Source organism: the organism of the source record quoted next, unplaced genomic scaffold (genome assembly GCF_019419815.1).
Source record: "Pyrus x bretschneideri cultivar Hongxiangsu unplaced genomic scaffold, Pyrus_bretschneideri_v1 Contig69, whole genome shotgun sequence".
NCBI lineage: Eukaryota > Viridiplantae > Streptophyta > Magnoliopsida > Rosales > Rosaceae > Pyrus > Pyrus x bretschneideri.
Genome location: NW_025999808.1, coordinates 937,796 through 953,770, shown reverse-complemented (window position 1 = coordinate 953,770; position 15,975 = coordinate 937,796). Strand labels below are relative to the sequence as shown.

At 38.0% G+C, this 15,975-nt stretch overlaps 2 pseudogenes; both read right to left on the bottom strand.

Moving 5' to 3' along the window:
* Positions 1 to 2,265: 2,265 nt before the first annotated feature.
* On the bottom strand, positions 2,266 to 14,472 carry LOC103940139 (annotated as a pseudogene).
* On the bottom strand, positions 12,200 to 13,663 carry LOC125472267 (annotated as a pseudogene).
* Positions 14,473 to 15,975: the final 1,503 nt, after the last annotated feature.

Genomic DNA, 15,975 nt, shown 5'->3' with positions numbered 1-15,975 from the left:
CACGATATTGTCCACTTTAGGCCTCGGTCACGCCCTCATAATTTTGTTTCTAGGAACTCACACGAGAACTTCCCAGTGAGTCACCCATCCTAGGATTGTTCTCGCTCGAACTAGCTTAACTTCGAAGTTCCGATGGAATCTGAAGCCAGTGAGCTCCCAAAATGCCTCGTGCTATATGGAGGTGGGCATGTACATATAAGGCACATCACCCCCTTTCCGTTGGTCAATGTGGGATGTTACAATCCACCCCTCTTGGGGGCCCGACATCCTCGTCGGTACACTCGCACCACACAGTAGAGTGGCTCTGATACCATTTTAACACATCCCAGTCTCGACTCAACCGTAGCACGATATTGTTCGTTTTGGGCCTCGGCCATGCCCTCATGGTTTTGTTTTTGGGAACTCACATGAGAACTTCCTAGTGGGTCACCCATCCTGGGATTGCTCTGGCCCAACTCGCTTAACTTTGGGGTTCCGATGGAATCCAAAGCCAGTAAGCTCCCAAAAGGTCTCGTGCTATATGGAGGTGGGCATGGACATATAAGGCACATCACCCCCTCCGGTGGGTGCGAGGGTTATTAGCTGAAATCCACCATTTCTGAAACGTTCTCTTCCAATTCCCACCACCATTAGACTCCACTTGAGGCCTGGAACAAAGCCCAAACAATAGTAGGTGCAGCGGAGCACTGGAGGTGATGAATCGAAGCCACCAATTTCTAGGGTTTTCGGCAAGTTTGAGACGAATTGGAGCTTTTTCCGGCCAAATTGGCCATAGTCATAGGTATGAAACTTGCTCCACTCACTGAGATCTACTTGCCTGTAAAATTTGGTAATTTTTGAAGTTCGTCAAAAAATTTGATTTTCATTCGCCGAAAACCGCCCCCTGCGGCGGCACGTGGCCAGTGGGCCGACACTGCCTTTTCATGCAATTTTTGATATTTTAAAATCCGTAATTGGTACCTATTTGAGGTGATTCGATTGTGAAGACTAATGTTGAATATTTTCATTACTAGAATATTTTCGGAAATGGATAAAAGAATGAATGGTGAACTACAAATGGCTTGATCCCGTTCAAGGGTACGTAGGCAATCTAAAGGGAGTTAGATGCAGCCTTGAAATAACTGAGATTAATCTTTTGTTGAAAATTGTCTAAGAAAAGGGATTGGGTGTTTAGTTTAAAAATTAACCTTATGTTTTTGGTAAACAAATTTAGCTATAGATTTTGTGAGAAATTAAGAATTTATTAAATAAATTGTTATCCTTAATTAAATAAACGAATTGTGATAAATGGTAGAAAATAAACAAGAGTTTAATTTGGGCCTATCATAGTAATTATCTTCTGAAATAAATTTTTCGGGTCGAGGCGTTACAACAGCAGTAGCACATGTCTACATCCATGGTGTCAGGTGCTTTGCCCTTATTCTTGAAGTTCGAAGCCTTAGGAATGAGGTTAGAATGCTTTTGGGCTCAATTTCCTCCCTTAGATGGGCCTTGGCTCTGTTAACCTTGATTGGGTGGCTTCTAGCCACCCCTACCACGCCTAGAATAGCGATTTAAGTGTCGATTCTCGTTATGATGTGCTTCAGGCACAACGATCGCACCAGTAAGTCAAACCTGATGATTCTTCATCAACAGTTAATTCTGCTTTTCAGCAAGAAGTAAAACAGAACCAAATATGAATACTTAGTGAACTTCTGAGCCTTATATTGTTGCTTCGGTTCACTCCTCATTACAAAAATTGAAATGATTAGATTTGACAAACTTCATAATTGAATTCATTCACAGACTTAAAGTCCTGAAAGCACAGTTGCAGCCCGTCTTGTCTTGCTTCAGGCAAGAAGATGTCCCTTTGATGATTGAAACGATCAGCCAAAACGACCCATAGTGCTCATGGATTTCCTCAGCAAGGTACTTGGTTTGTAGTGCATTGTGAATGTGTCTTCAGATGAAGATCATGGCAGTGACTTTCTTAGCTTCGCCAACCGTGTTATCTGTCTTAGCTTCAATGACTGGTCCTAAATTCTTTGCAGTGAGATGGAGCTGCACATCTTGGACCCACTTGAGGTAGTTTCTTTCGGAGACCTCTAAAATGGTGAAGTTGAGTTTGTTCAAATTAGACATGTCCCTGTTAAAAATAAATGGACGAGAATGTGGTTAGTGTAATGAAAACAAATCAATCCATTCACATAGGAGTAGAACATTCGAATTTTCATGGGTGATGTTTAAGAAAACTTTGGATATAAACAAAGAAACATAGCATCACCTTTAGCTTTTGACAAAGTGATATCTAGATTCAACATAGGTTTCAGCATCCTATAGGAATGATTCGAAAACAACAGCTTCCCAAATGAGTATTGTCAATCCAGAGAAGGTAAGCGCAATCACTTCATCATTTGATGAGTAAATTAAACCATCCTTGGCAATCCTGATGTCAAGTATCTTAAACAGGGCTTGTGTCTGCTTGTTAATCAAAGAAATAGCTTCCTTTGATCTTATAGTAGTATATCTCTGAAGAGTATCTGCATCCAAGTACATCACATAGGATCTAAGTCGATATGACTTGCCTTTACCATTGTCCATAAAACCTCCTCCATCATTATCACTACCACCTTTAGGAGGTATTCGGATTAAAGAATCAGGATCCCACAACTGGTTTCATGGTGCAGGATCTAGAGTGAAACCCTTAGAAAGAGTGTTTATGGTTCTCTCAAGTTTTATTTTACTAATCTCAACCAAGGAAGAAAGGGGGCCCACAAGTCGTTCACTAAGAACAAGGGATAAATGGCTCTGTATCATCTCATATGCTTCAGGAGAATGAATAGATTTATTTTATTTTCTGGGTTTGGCCAAAAATCAACTGTCGTAAGGATATGTATGATGGAGCAAGGACTGCCGTAAGAACTCATGAAGGACAAATTGAAATCTTCCCCATAACTGTAGGGTTACATCAAGGCTCATCTTTAAGTCCTTATCTTTTTGAATTGGTAATGGATGAGTTAATGGGACATATTTAAGATGATAATCCTTGGTGTATGCTTTTTGCAGACAATATAGTGTTGATAGATGAAACTTCAGAATGAGTAAATGCGAAGCTTAACCTTTGGAGAGAAGTGTTTGAATCTAAAGGTCTTCGCCTAAGTCGGTCAAAGACAAAGTATATGGAGTGCAAGTTTAGTGCAAATAAAGGCTCAAATGGGTTAGAGGTGATGATTAGAGACCAGGAAGTACCAAAGAGCGACCGTTTTCGCTACTTAGGATCTATCTTGCAAAAGAACGGAAAATTGGATGCAGACCTCAACCATAGAATACAAGCTAGATGGATGAAGTAGAAGAGTGCATCCAACGTGTTATGTGACTGTTGTATGCCACTGAAGCTCAAGGGAAAATTTTATAGGACGACAATAAGGTTGACAATGCTTATCGTAAGGAACGTTGAATGGTAAAGCATCAACACGTACATAAAATGGGTGTAGCGGAGATGAGAATGCTTCGTTGGATGTGTGGGCACACGAGAAAGGATAAAATTAGGAATAAGGATATCCGAGGTAAAGTAGGAGTAAGCCGAAATTGAAGGAAAGATTTGAGAAAATTGGTTACGGTGGTTTGGACATGTGAAATGAAGGCCTACTGATGCTCCAATTAGACAATGCGATCACGAGATAGAGGTTCAAGGCTGAAGGGGTAAAGGAAGACCAAGGAAGACTTTGGAAAAGACTCTAAGAAAAAACTTAGAGTACTTGGATCTAACGGAAGACATGACACAGAACCGAGTGCAATAGCGTTCTAGGATTCATATACCCGACCCCACTTATTGGGAAAATGCTTTGTTGTTGTTGTTGTCCAATAATTTACTCTGCCAGTGGGATGAGGTCTCTGATATCTTCGGGATCATTTGAAATTTCTTTATCTATGAATTTGTGCACTATCAAGCAGTATATTATCTCTTCCAATGCCATGCACCTTTCTTTCTCCTTGACTTTAGCTATATGTCTAAAATTCATAATGTTATATAATTAGTTACTCATTTACCATACGCCAAAACAACTAAAAATTTTTTTTGAGGAAAACAAATAAAAGCCAAGGACCTTGTTGCATATGTTTAAAACTAGTTACAGTATGAAAGGAAATACGATAACATCAACTTTTAGATACCTGATCATGTCTACTTCAAATTGGATTTTGAGTAAAGAAAGAAAATTTTGTAGTTATTATCAGTATTTTCAAAATTTCATAAACTTACTTGTAGAGGAGATCTATAAATGAAGCAGCTTCTTTTCTTTGGGCACCTTTTTCCATTTGAAGGTTCTGAAGCTGCTGATCAATGGCTGCAAGCAACAGATGTGGATGAGTTTGCAATATTTGTGCCAAAAGCTGGCCAATAGGTGATTTGAATTGTTGAATTTATGGTTTAAATTGTAATGTATTTCATGAGTATCAATGTACAAGTGACCAAGTATATAAGAGAGAAGATAGAGGAAAAAGAGTTGGTTGCAAGCAACCAAAGGAAACCCTAGTGACCGGGTAAACCAAGGCCTAACCTAATCCTTAAATCAAAGAATTACACCAAACACTAGGTTAAGCCACTAATCAGTCAAGTCCCTTAAATCAAGGGAAGATGGATGCTTTACAAGTTTAAGATATAATGATGGCATTGATAGCTAACCCTAGCGACCAAGAGTCTTTAAGGTTATACTTCAACACTCCCCCTCAAGATGGATCAATACATATTTTGGCATTGATAGCTAACCCTTATATTTTGGCTTTTTGAACTAGGTCCAATACATATTTTTGTTGATGTAGAAACAATCCCTTTGAAGATGTTGCCATTTCGATGCCTAAAAAATACTTTAACCTTCCCAAATCTTTGATGGCAAAGGTTTGATATAGGGAGAGCTTCAGTGCTTCAATCTCAACGACACTAGCTCCAGTGATGATAAGATCATCAACATAGATAAAAACCACCAACTTCCCATTGGCGCTAGTTCTTACAAATAATGAAGAATCAGCATTACTTCGTAGAAAACCAGCCTTCTCTAGTATATAACTAAGCTTGGCATACCAAGCTCTTACGAATTGTTTCAATCCATATATTGCCTTGTACAATTTACAAACGATATTTCCTTCAATACGATTATACTCCGAGGGAGGCTGCATATACACTTGTTCCTTTAATTCTCCATGAAGGAAAGCATTCTTCACGTCCATTTGGTAAGGGGACCATCCACAATTGATTGCTACTGAGAGTATAACCCTTATTGAGTTCATCTTGGCCACCAGTGCAAACGTTTCCTTATAATCTACTCCAAAAGTTTGAGTGAAACCTCGAGCAACAAGCCTAGCTTTATGTCTCTCGATTGAACCATTAGCTTTGAACTTGGTCTTGCAAATCCAACAACTTCCAATAGCCTTTTTCCCTGGATGTAATTGGACCAAGCTCCATGTGTGATTCTCTTCCAGTGCATGAAGCTCTTCTGCCAAAGCTTGGTTCCATTGTGGGAATAGAGATGCTTCTTGAAAATTTCTTGGCTCACAATGCTTATCAATTTCACAAAGAAAAGCAGCATAAGTTGTAAAAAGCCTATGAAGACTGATACTTTCAATGATAGGATGCCGTGAGGCGTACGTCACATAGTCCTACAACCTAGCTAGAGGTTTTCTGGTTCAAGGAGGATTTCTCTAACCCCTTGAGGCTCTGTAGAAGATTGGGAATGATCTAAGTGGGATTCTTTGTATCTTTCGCTGCTAGTTTGATCCCTGGAAGTCATTAAGTCAATTTGTACTCCTTCATGCTCTGGAATCATATTGGTTGGTCACTCTTCCAACACTGGATGATTGAAGTATTGAGGAAGTGGAAACATGTCAACTAGTTCCTCCCCCTAACTTTTGTGAGTGAAATAAGGACAGTCTTCTTTGAACTTCACATCTCTTGATACTAGGCACTTCTTAGTGACTGGATTAAAGCACTTGTATCCTTTTTGGGTGGAAAAGTAACCCAAAAACACACACTTGGTTCCATGGCATCTAGTTTGTCATGATTCAAAGTTTGGATGTGAACAAATCAAACACAACCAAATACCTAGAGGTGTGTCAAGTCATTTTGCCTACCCTTGAGTACTTCATAGGGGGGTTTAAACCCTAGCACGCGACTTGGAAGTCGGTTAATGAGGTAAATGGCAGTGAGGATAACAAACGACCAAAATTTTTTAGGGATATTCATATGTATCATTAAAGCACGAATCTTCTCCAAGAGATCCCTATTTTTTCTTTCGACTACTCCATTTTGTTGTGGGGGGTCCCTACACAATTAGTTTGATGGATGATGCCCTGAGAACTTATGTATTGAAGCATATTGTTGGATAGAAATTCAGTGCCATTATCTGATCTTAAAACTGTAGGGCCTGTTTAGTATCCTATTTGAAATTTTTTTTTTTTTTTTTTTTTTTATCATTTCTCAAAACATTTCTTGAAAATAATTTTCTTTAAGACTCAAAAACTTGATTGGTTTGTGATTTAAAATTTTTAAATCTTACGACTTAAACTAGACAAAGAGATCTAAAAATAGGGAGGTCGTAGGAGAGGAAGAAAGAGGAAAGAGGAGTAAAGAAAGTAAGAGATGATTGAAGAAAAGAGAAAGAAAAGAGAGGATCGGACGAGATAGAGAAGAATGAGTGAGAGAAAGAATTGAGAGAATGAAGAGAGCGAATTGAAGGAGAGACAAAAAAGGTAAAAAAAAAAAAAACAAAAGGAGAGAGAAAGAAGAAAAGAGAGAGAGAGAGAGAGAGATTTGGAGTGAGAGGGGAGGAGGGAGAGAAAAAACAATGAGTGAGTTTAAGTTTAAAAACTCACTTTTATGTTTTTAGATAATAGACTATATTTTTTTGGTTTGGTCTTGAGATCAGGTTTTTGAAAATAATCCTACCAAACAAGTTTTTAAGGCCTAAAACTTGAAAATTATTTTTGAGTTGGATTCAAGTAGAGTACCAAACATGCCCTTAATAATTGATTGAAATTGTGTTTTAACATGCATATGAAAATCCTTGAAAATGGTTGGAACTTCACTTTTTGATTTCATAAGATATAAAAAAAACTCACTCGAGAGAAGTCATCAACAAATAAGACAAAGCACTTAAATCCTTCCATTGATTCAGTTGTTGGTCCCTATATATCGATGTGCACCATTTCAAAATGTTTACTTGTCGTAGACACTAAATTGCCAAAAGGCAGTCTAGCAAATTTTGAAAAACGACAGTATCACATGTAAGCTATGATTTACATAAGTTTGGGAACAGTTTTGACAAGATGACCCAAGAAGGGTGAGCTAATCTCTTATGCCAAAGTTGGCTTTCATCTATGGACTTCGATTGAGCTTGAAGAGCCCGAGTAAAACAAGTATTCTTGCATAGGTAAAGTCCATTTATAAAGACCCCTTCACCAATCATCTTCATGGTGAGAACATCCTGAAACATCACATTATTTGGTGAGAAAATGGCATGACAGTTTAGGGTGTTTGTGATCTTTCCAAATGACAATAGTTGGAAAGGAAAGGTTAGTACATATAAGGCAGTAAAAGGCTTTCTGTGTGAGAGTAAGTTGATTTTCCCTTTACCTAAGACTAAGACATTCTTTCCATTTGCAACAGACACATGTGAAGGACTTGAAAAAGGTTTAAAGTTATGCAAGTTTGTGACTTTGTTTGTCATGTGAACAGTGGCGCCTGAATCAAGTATCCAACAATCTTTTTCAACACTAGTTAATAGTGTTGTAGTGAAAGCTTTGAGTATACCTGGTGCTTTATCCCATGGTACTCTCTCATTTCTAGTGAGGAAGCCGGCAAACTATCCCAACATAGCTGTTTGATTTCCCTCTTCATTGCATTGACCATGTGAGGCTCTTTCTTGTCCCTTACTTTGTAGGTAAGCTGCAAATTCATTGATAAGTGACATTGGATTTGCAGTGAACTCCACATATCCTTGTGGAGTGGTAGGAGGATGAGCATTAGCAAGTTGTGCCTTGTAGTGGGGTTGCTAATTGGTATCATTTTTCCCATCTTTGCTAAACTTAGGCTTGAGTTCAGGATAGAGTTCCCAACACTTCTCTTCCACATGCGCAACACCATTGCAAAATTTGCATTTTAGGTGTGTATTTCTACCCTTGTACACTTTGACCTCTGAGTTCTTGTAACTTAAACCATATGCACGAGTCTCAGTCAATCTCAAGTTGTGCTCAACATTCATCACCTTCGTCCTCACTTCTTCTTGTTGAATAGTGGCACATACATTGTTGAAGGTAGGCAGTTCTTGACTCATCAAGATGTGACTCCTTAGATCCTCGTACTCAGAGGTTAAACTCCCTAACAGCTGGTTAATTCTATCTTCCTTAGCTCATTTTAGGAGAATGGTAAGGTCTGTGGTGTGTGGGAGATAGATATCCAACTTATTCCACATAGTTTTGAGGATCCCAAGATGTTGACCAAACATTTTCCCTTCTTGTTGAACACTAGCAATTGATGCGAGAATTATACGCACACAAATTAAACCCTCTTTTTATCAATTGTAGTGAAGAATGTAAGTAGGGATCGTTCTGGACCGGGGATTAGGAGGGATTGTTAATCACTTGGATTTGACTCAAAAACGTAAAAACACAATATAAAACACTATACTAGACTCAAAGAATGCAAAACTAAACTTTAAAACACCAAAACAAACCAAGACTCAAAACAGCACCAAAACACTCAAAACTGCCTTAAAAACACAATCTGGGCAGTTTTGAACACTAGACACAACTTGGACGAAAATTGGTTTTAACTTGACCTAAGCCACTTAAAAACACAAACTAAAGTGATTTCTAACTACTATGACTCAACAAAGTAAAGGGGGATTGGTTTTGGACGAATTTAAAAACAAAACAAACTTTTTAAATTAGAATAGATTGTAAAAACGAATTTGATGGAATTGAATGGATTGGAAGCTAGCTAAGGGGTTCATCTCCACACATGTTATACTTGCATATAAAACGATTTCCAATTGCTTTTCAATAACCCATGAATTCTCAACGCCCCAGATTAACCGTGAATTGCACTAATTAACCCTCAGATTTTCCTAACGTTATTGAATTGGATGATTGCATACGACAACCCAAAGCATTCCCCACAAGTTCCCTACATGAATTGCATAATAGAGATACAAGCAAGAATCATTAAGTTCTTTGAAAACCATAAGCATTGACGAAGCACTCGTTACTATGAATTGCATGAAACTTATGCCAAGAATTTACTTAACGCAATCGAGATCATCAACTTTTACTACTTGTGAATATAATTCCATAATGATTAGGTGAAATTTCCTTATATCCTAGCATCCAATTTATGCATGATAATTAAGCGTGCACTCTCAACCAACACACACAAATCAATGTAATTCACATAGATAAGTAAATTGAATTCACAACTTATGAAACGCAATTAGAAGTAATCAAATCATATCGCAAGCATAAACATGTATTTCGAATCCCCCCCTAGCCAAGGGGGGGTTTAGTTCCTCATACGCACAAAACAAAGAGAATTGAAATTAAACATTGAAATCAAAGGAAAAGAAACACCTAGAAATTCCAGCGACGCGAACTCGAATTGCATGAACTTCCGAGCTTCCTTCTCCTCCTCCTTGGTGCGGCAAAGGTCTAGGGACATGTTTAGGGCCTTAGGTGTATGGATGCATGGTCATGGAGGGATGTAGTAGTGTTTAGGGGAAGGGGATGGTGCGGCAAAGCTTAAAACTAAGGAGAAAGGTGTTTGGTGGCTGCGGCAAGGGTGTGGAGAGGGTTGGACGAATTTCTAGAATGAATGAATGTGTATGAGAGGTGGTATCCTGATCTAGGGGTTAATATGAGTATATATAGGCACTTAAAACCCTAGGGTAATTAGATATGGACTTGAATAACCCAAATCCACCAGGAAATAGGCTTAGAAATCAGAAATAAAAAGGGATAATGCTTCCTAGGTGCGGCAGGTAAAGAGATGAGGTGATAAGGCTTCTAGAATGCCTTGCAAGGCAAGGGAAAGCAGCTTTCTAGAAGGGATAGGTGCGGCACTAAAGGATAGGGCAGATTAGGGCTTCTAGAAACCCTCTAATGCAAGGAAAACTCACGGCAAGGATGGATAAGGTTTCTAAAACAAGGATAAGGTATCCTAAATGGATAAAGTGCCCTAAATGGATAAGGACTCCTCATTGCACTTGGAAACTTTGCCTATTAGGATTAGGAAACCTTGTCTTCGTCATTCCTTCTTCATCTTGGACTCCTTTTCCTTCTTGGACTTGGAAAACTTCTTTGTTGCTTCACTTGAGACCATCTGGATTTTGACTTTCCTTCATCAAGTAGGAAACCTTATTTGAGTAGGAATCTTCATTCTTCTAGGAATCCATCTTCAACTAGGAATCCCTCGTTGATTAGGAATCCTTCTTCAATTAAGAATCCTTTGTTGACTAGGATTTCATCTTTTAATTAGGCGTTTTCCTACTTCGACTAGGAAACCTTGTTCAAGTAGGAAACATCATCTTCAAATCTTCAATTTCGTCCATCATCATGGCTCCAAGCATATGATGTCCATTCCAAGCTCTAATTTGCTCCAAAAGGCTCCAAAATGCATCCTTTTGCATACTTTGCCCTTAAAACCTGAAAACACGTAGAACTAGCTTAAAAGACTACTTTACTAAGGAAAAACACTATAAATGCACAAAAACAAGCTAAACTAAGGTGCGTAAATATGCTCCTATCAGCAATGTCCTTCTTCAGTTGGAAAACATGTGCATAGTTGTTTTGATTTCCATACATATCCTTAAAGGCTTTTCAAAGATCATGTGAGGAATTGGAGTAGCTAAAAATCTCAGCAACATGTTTCTGCATGGTGTTGAGCAGCAAGGACATGACAAGTTGGTCTTTGCACAGCTATGCATCGTATGTGGGAGAAGAACTATCTAGAGCTTCCACATTTCCATTTACAAACCCCAACTTTCCTTTGCCTCCAAGAGCTTGTGAAACAGCTCGAGATCAAGAAAGGTAATTGAACTTGTTCAATAGAACTAAACGTAGATGTTGACTGGTGTTAACCTCAACATCTGTGAAGTTTGAGGAGAGACTATGCTGGGTCTTATCCTCACAGTTCACCGAACTTTCTTCAACCATGGTTTAGACTTTGAATAAAAATCGCAGCAATAAGAGTGAGCAGAGACTGTTTACCAAAGAACCTACTCTGATACCATGTTTAATTTCTGGTTTAAATTGTAATGTATTTCATGAGTATCAATGTACAAAAGACTAAGTATATAAGAGAGAAGAGGGAGGAAAGAGAGTTGGCTGCAAGCAACCAAAGGAAACCCTAATGACTGGGTAAACCAAGGCCTAATCTAATCCTTAAATCAAGGAATTACACCAAACACTAGGTTAAGCCACTAATCAGTCAACTCCCTTAAATTAAGGGAAGATGGTTGTTTTACAAGTTTAAGATATAATGACGGCCTTGATAGCTAACCCTAGGGACCGAGGTTATACTTCAACACTTCAACATGAATTGAAGAGGAGCAACTGGCACAAAATTATCACTTGAATCCTTTAAGGCTCTCACAATCAACCCCCTTGCTCGGCAGTTATACAGTCCGTTCCCAGCTTTGAGATGCAAAATGATGGACAACTCTGGAAAAGAACAAGAAAATTATGTTAATGCATCAAGCATCCATAACGACCTTGCCATATTGCCCCATGATGGATATGCAAGCACAAAATGGCATATGGCAATATAGTGCGGAACTATCCAAACAACTTTATTGATTGGATTTCAACAATGTGATACTTGAATAACATATGTTTTCTTAAATAGGGACATCCTTAGTGCCGGAAGCCTCTATGTATACCTATATATAATGGTGAATAACCCCTTTAAACTGCTTGGAAGCAACTACCTTATGAAACAAATGCTTGGAATGAAAAAGTTCAAATTTTTTTAAAACTAAGACAAAATATATGGGAATGCAAATTCAATGAAGACATGAAAAATCAAGAGTAATTCCAATTAAGGAGCAAGTATCAAATCATATTAATCATTTTCAATATTTAGAATCACTGATACAAAATGACAGCAAAACAGACGTTCCGATACACAAATTCCTCCATGTAGCGTCAATGTCTGATTGATAAATGAACAAGCAGTTCACATCTGGTCTGAATACTTACGCCTCCATATATTTACAAAAAGGATTTTCCCCTATAAAATATGTTGCAAATGATATAAAGCTCTATTACTGTTAGAGAAGTTTATTCACAAAATAACTTTCCAATAAATCAAATTAAGATATCTGAATATAAGGTAAATCTCAGTTTATTACCTTCAAGTTTCATGGTTTTCAACATTTAGTATATGAAGTTTTTTTCGTCCTAGATTCATACCTAAAGTGTTCATTTTAGAACAGTCTCATACATCTGTTAATCTGGCTGTTAAGTCTCCCGTTAATTAATGACGTGGCACTCATATGGATAATGACTGGGCACCATATGTCATTAAGGGATCCACGTGGAAATTAAAAATTCAATCAAAAAATTTCCCACCCAAATTTAAAATATTAAAATAATTAATTAAATAAAAGTACTTAAAAAAAAGAAAAAAAATCCAGAACCTCCTTTGTCTTCCCCACCCGACACCCCTCCACCTGCGGGAAGAGCTTGTGCTCCTTCACCCCGAGATAACTCATCGCCAGATTTTTGAATGCTCCGAAATCGTAAAGTGGAAAGTGGATGTGGACGTTGATCCGACTCGGTCCAAGAAAGGCCGGGTCAACGTGGTATTTCGAATTCATCGTGAACACCATGACTCTGTCCTCGGCACAGCACGAATTCAATAGCCTGTCCATGAAATTCGATATACCCGAAAAGCTCAGACCCGCGGGTTTCTTAGCGATATATCGGTCCAAGTCCTCGATCATAATGACCTATTTTGTTGTCGTCTGGAATAGCATAATCTTTAGCTCCGAGTCATCTTTGACACGCGAAAGATCCAGATCGTACAACTCGTACTCGAGAAAATTCGTCATGGTAGCAATGAAACTTGACTTTCCGGTGCCCGACAGCCCATATAGCCGAAAGCTCCATTTCCAAATCCAACCCAATCAGTGATAGTACTGCTTCACCTTGAGAAACGACTCCAAATCAAATTTGACTTTCGATTTAAGGTTGGACTCCATTGATATGGTCTCCAAGGTTGATGGGTAAGTGAAGGGGACTGGCTTCCACGCTCTGTCGGCCGCATCGACGTTCATGTAAAGCTTCAACTCCCATTTCTTCTGCTTGAGCTTGTCGGCGACGACGTGGATGTGTTGTTGTTCCTACTCCCACTGGCGTCGCTGCTTTCTATTTGCCATATGACCTTGGCGCCGAGGAAATCATCCTCGATAGTCTGATTGGGGTCCAGCTGGAGGACAATTTCATTGGGTAATATCCTCGTGACAAGGTTGGTGAAGTCTGATTCTTCAATGGAGGTGAGCGAGTTGAGATAGTCGGTGACTCGTCTGTAGAGCTGATTCTCCTGCATGCTATCGTTGAATTTGGGGACTTTAAATTTGGGGATGGAGGGGTGGAGCCATGGAGGGGGAAGAGGGGATGGAGGGGTGTCAGGTGGGGAAGACAAAGAGGGTTTTGGGTTTTGTTTTTTTTTTTTTTTAATACTTTTATTTAATTAATTATTTTAATATTTTAAATATGAGCGGGATTTTTTTTTTTTTGAATTTTTAATTTCCACGTGAATCCCTTAATGACATGTGGCGTTCAGTCATTGTCCATATGGGCGCCACGTCATTAGTTGTCCATATGGGCGCCACGTCATTAGTTAACAGGAGATTTAACAGTCAAACTAACGGATGTATGAGACTGTCCCAAAATTAACACTTTAGGTATGACTTTGGGACGAAAAAAATTTCATGTACTAAATGTTGAAAATCATGAAATTTGAGGGTAATAAATTGAATTTTACCCTTGAATATAAGTCAAAAATGGAGTTCTCAGATCCTAATTACAGAAAACAACATAAAAACTTTTCTTTTTCTACACTTTCTAACTTTTCTTTTTCTACACTTTCTACTTTCTAGGTAACTAGACAGGGAAAGCGAAAAGTTTCTGATCTGGGTTATATCCAATCTTTCCCGAAGAAACGAAAGGCTCTATTGAAACCAAAACTTAATACCATAATTATAAATTAAATTTCTCACACTTTCTTAGCAGCCAAACGCAACAGCAGAACATGAATGAGTGAGTGGAGGAGAGAGCTTACTCTGAAAAAAAAAAAAAAGCAGCTGAAAGAAATGACTTGGAATCAACGAGTGGATGTGAATGGTTGTCGACGTGGTCATGGAAGTGACCGAATACTGGCCACCTGAGATCACCGCCGGAGGGAATTGACAATGAAACGCCGCCAATGACACCTGAAACCTGCATTTTTTTCATGCTTATATATGTCCCAAAGAGAGAGGGAGAGACAGGTACAAGTGTGATGGTTAAGGAAAAGGATCCGACAGTTAAGGAAAAGGATCCTCGCCGGATCCTTTTCCTGGGATTCTAGAGATTCTGTGATTATGACCGTTCATTGTATATCGTGTAGTCAATTTCGTTAGATACTATTTATATTTAATTTAAATTTTAAGTTTTGAATGGTTTCTGACCACACGATGTACGATGAACGATCACGATCATGAGATTCCTAAGATCCAAAAAGGATCCAGCAATGATCTTTTCCGATGATTAAATGAAGTTGGTATTGTCTACATTTTCTTGTTTATTTTTTGTTTCCTAATTATATGGTTTGGTAATTTTCTGTTTTTCTTTGGGTGGTCAAAGTGGCCAAAGATATTTTAAGTGACAAGGTACGGCAATGAATGTGTCTCATTCATTAAAATCTCAACTCCATTTTTTATAAAATTAACATGTAAAAGCTATTGTTTGGAGATATTGTTTTTAAAATAAAAAAGATATTTTATTTTTATTAAACATTTTTTTATTGCTTTGCTTAGAGTGAAGCAGCTTTTGGTAAAAGAAAAAATGCAATACCAAACAGGACCTTAAACCTAGATCACGGCCACTGTCAATGACATTGGTAAATTTCTCTTCACATGGTGTTGTATCATTTGCATGAGACTTTGCGGTTATAATTTGAACAAAATAGTGACATTATATAATTTGGGTTTAGGGGTGGGCACAATGTGGTTCGACTCGGTTCTACCATCAAATCAAAATTGAAAATTTCAAACGGTTCGGTATGATGCGATTCTGCTTAAATTTATTACTAAAACTGTACTGTTGGATTCTTGCTAGTTTACTGTTTCGAATACCAAATCAAAAAGGTATTCAAAGTTTACTTGTATTGGTTTTTTACTGTTTTTTTTCATGCTTGCACTCAAATACGTCTTCTAAAATGGTTATACAAAGTTACAAGCAAAACAAATCATGTGTGATTTTGATTGATTTGTCATCCCTAAAATAGAACAAACAACAAATCCCAAATCATAGAAAAACATCATCATACATAGCAACATATCAATATAAAAACACATTAATCTGGAAATCCCTAATTTGGAGGAAAAAAAAAAGAAAAAAAAAAAACCATATTACTGTATTGTACTGATAACTTTTATACTTTGGTTTTTTTCAAATGATAACTTTTGTGCTTGATATTAGTCGATTTCAACAATAGGCTAACTCTGGAAAATCCCTAATCCCAGAAATCGGTAATTCTACAAGAGTGATGCAATCTACACATTCATTTTTACTTTTTACATACCATCTCAATTTTTGACCGTCGGATCGAAAGAATGGATAAAAATTAACAAGTGTGTAGGAAGTAAAAAAGAGTATGTAAATAGCATTACCCATCTCGCAATAGGCTCACTCCAACATCAGGCTCAACAATAGGCTCACTCTAGAAATAAAGCTCAATCTGAAAAT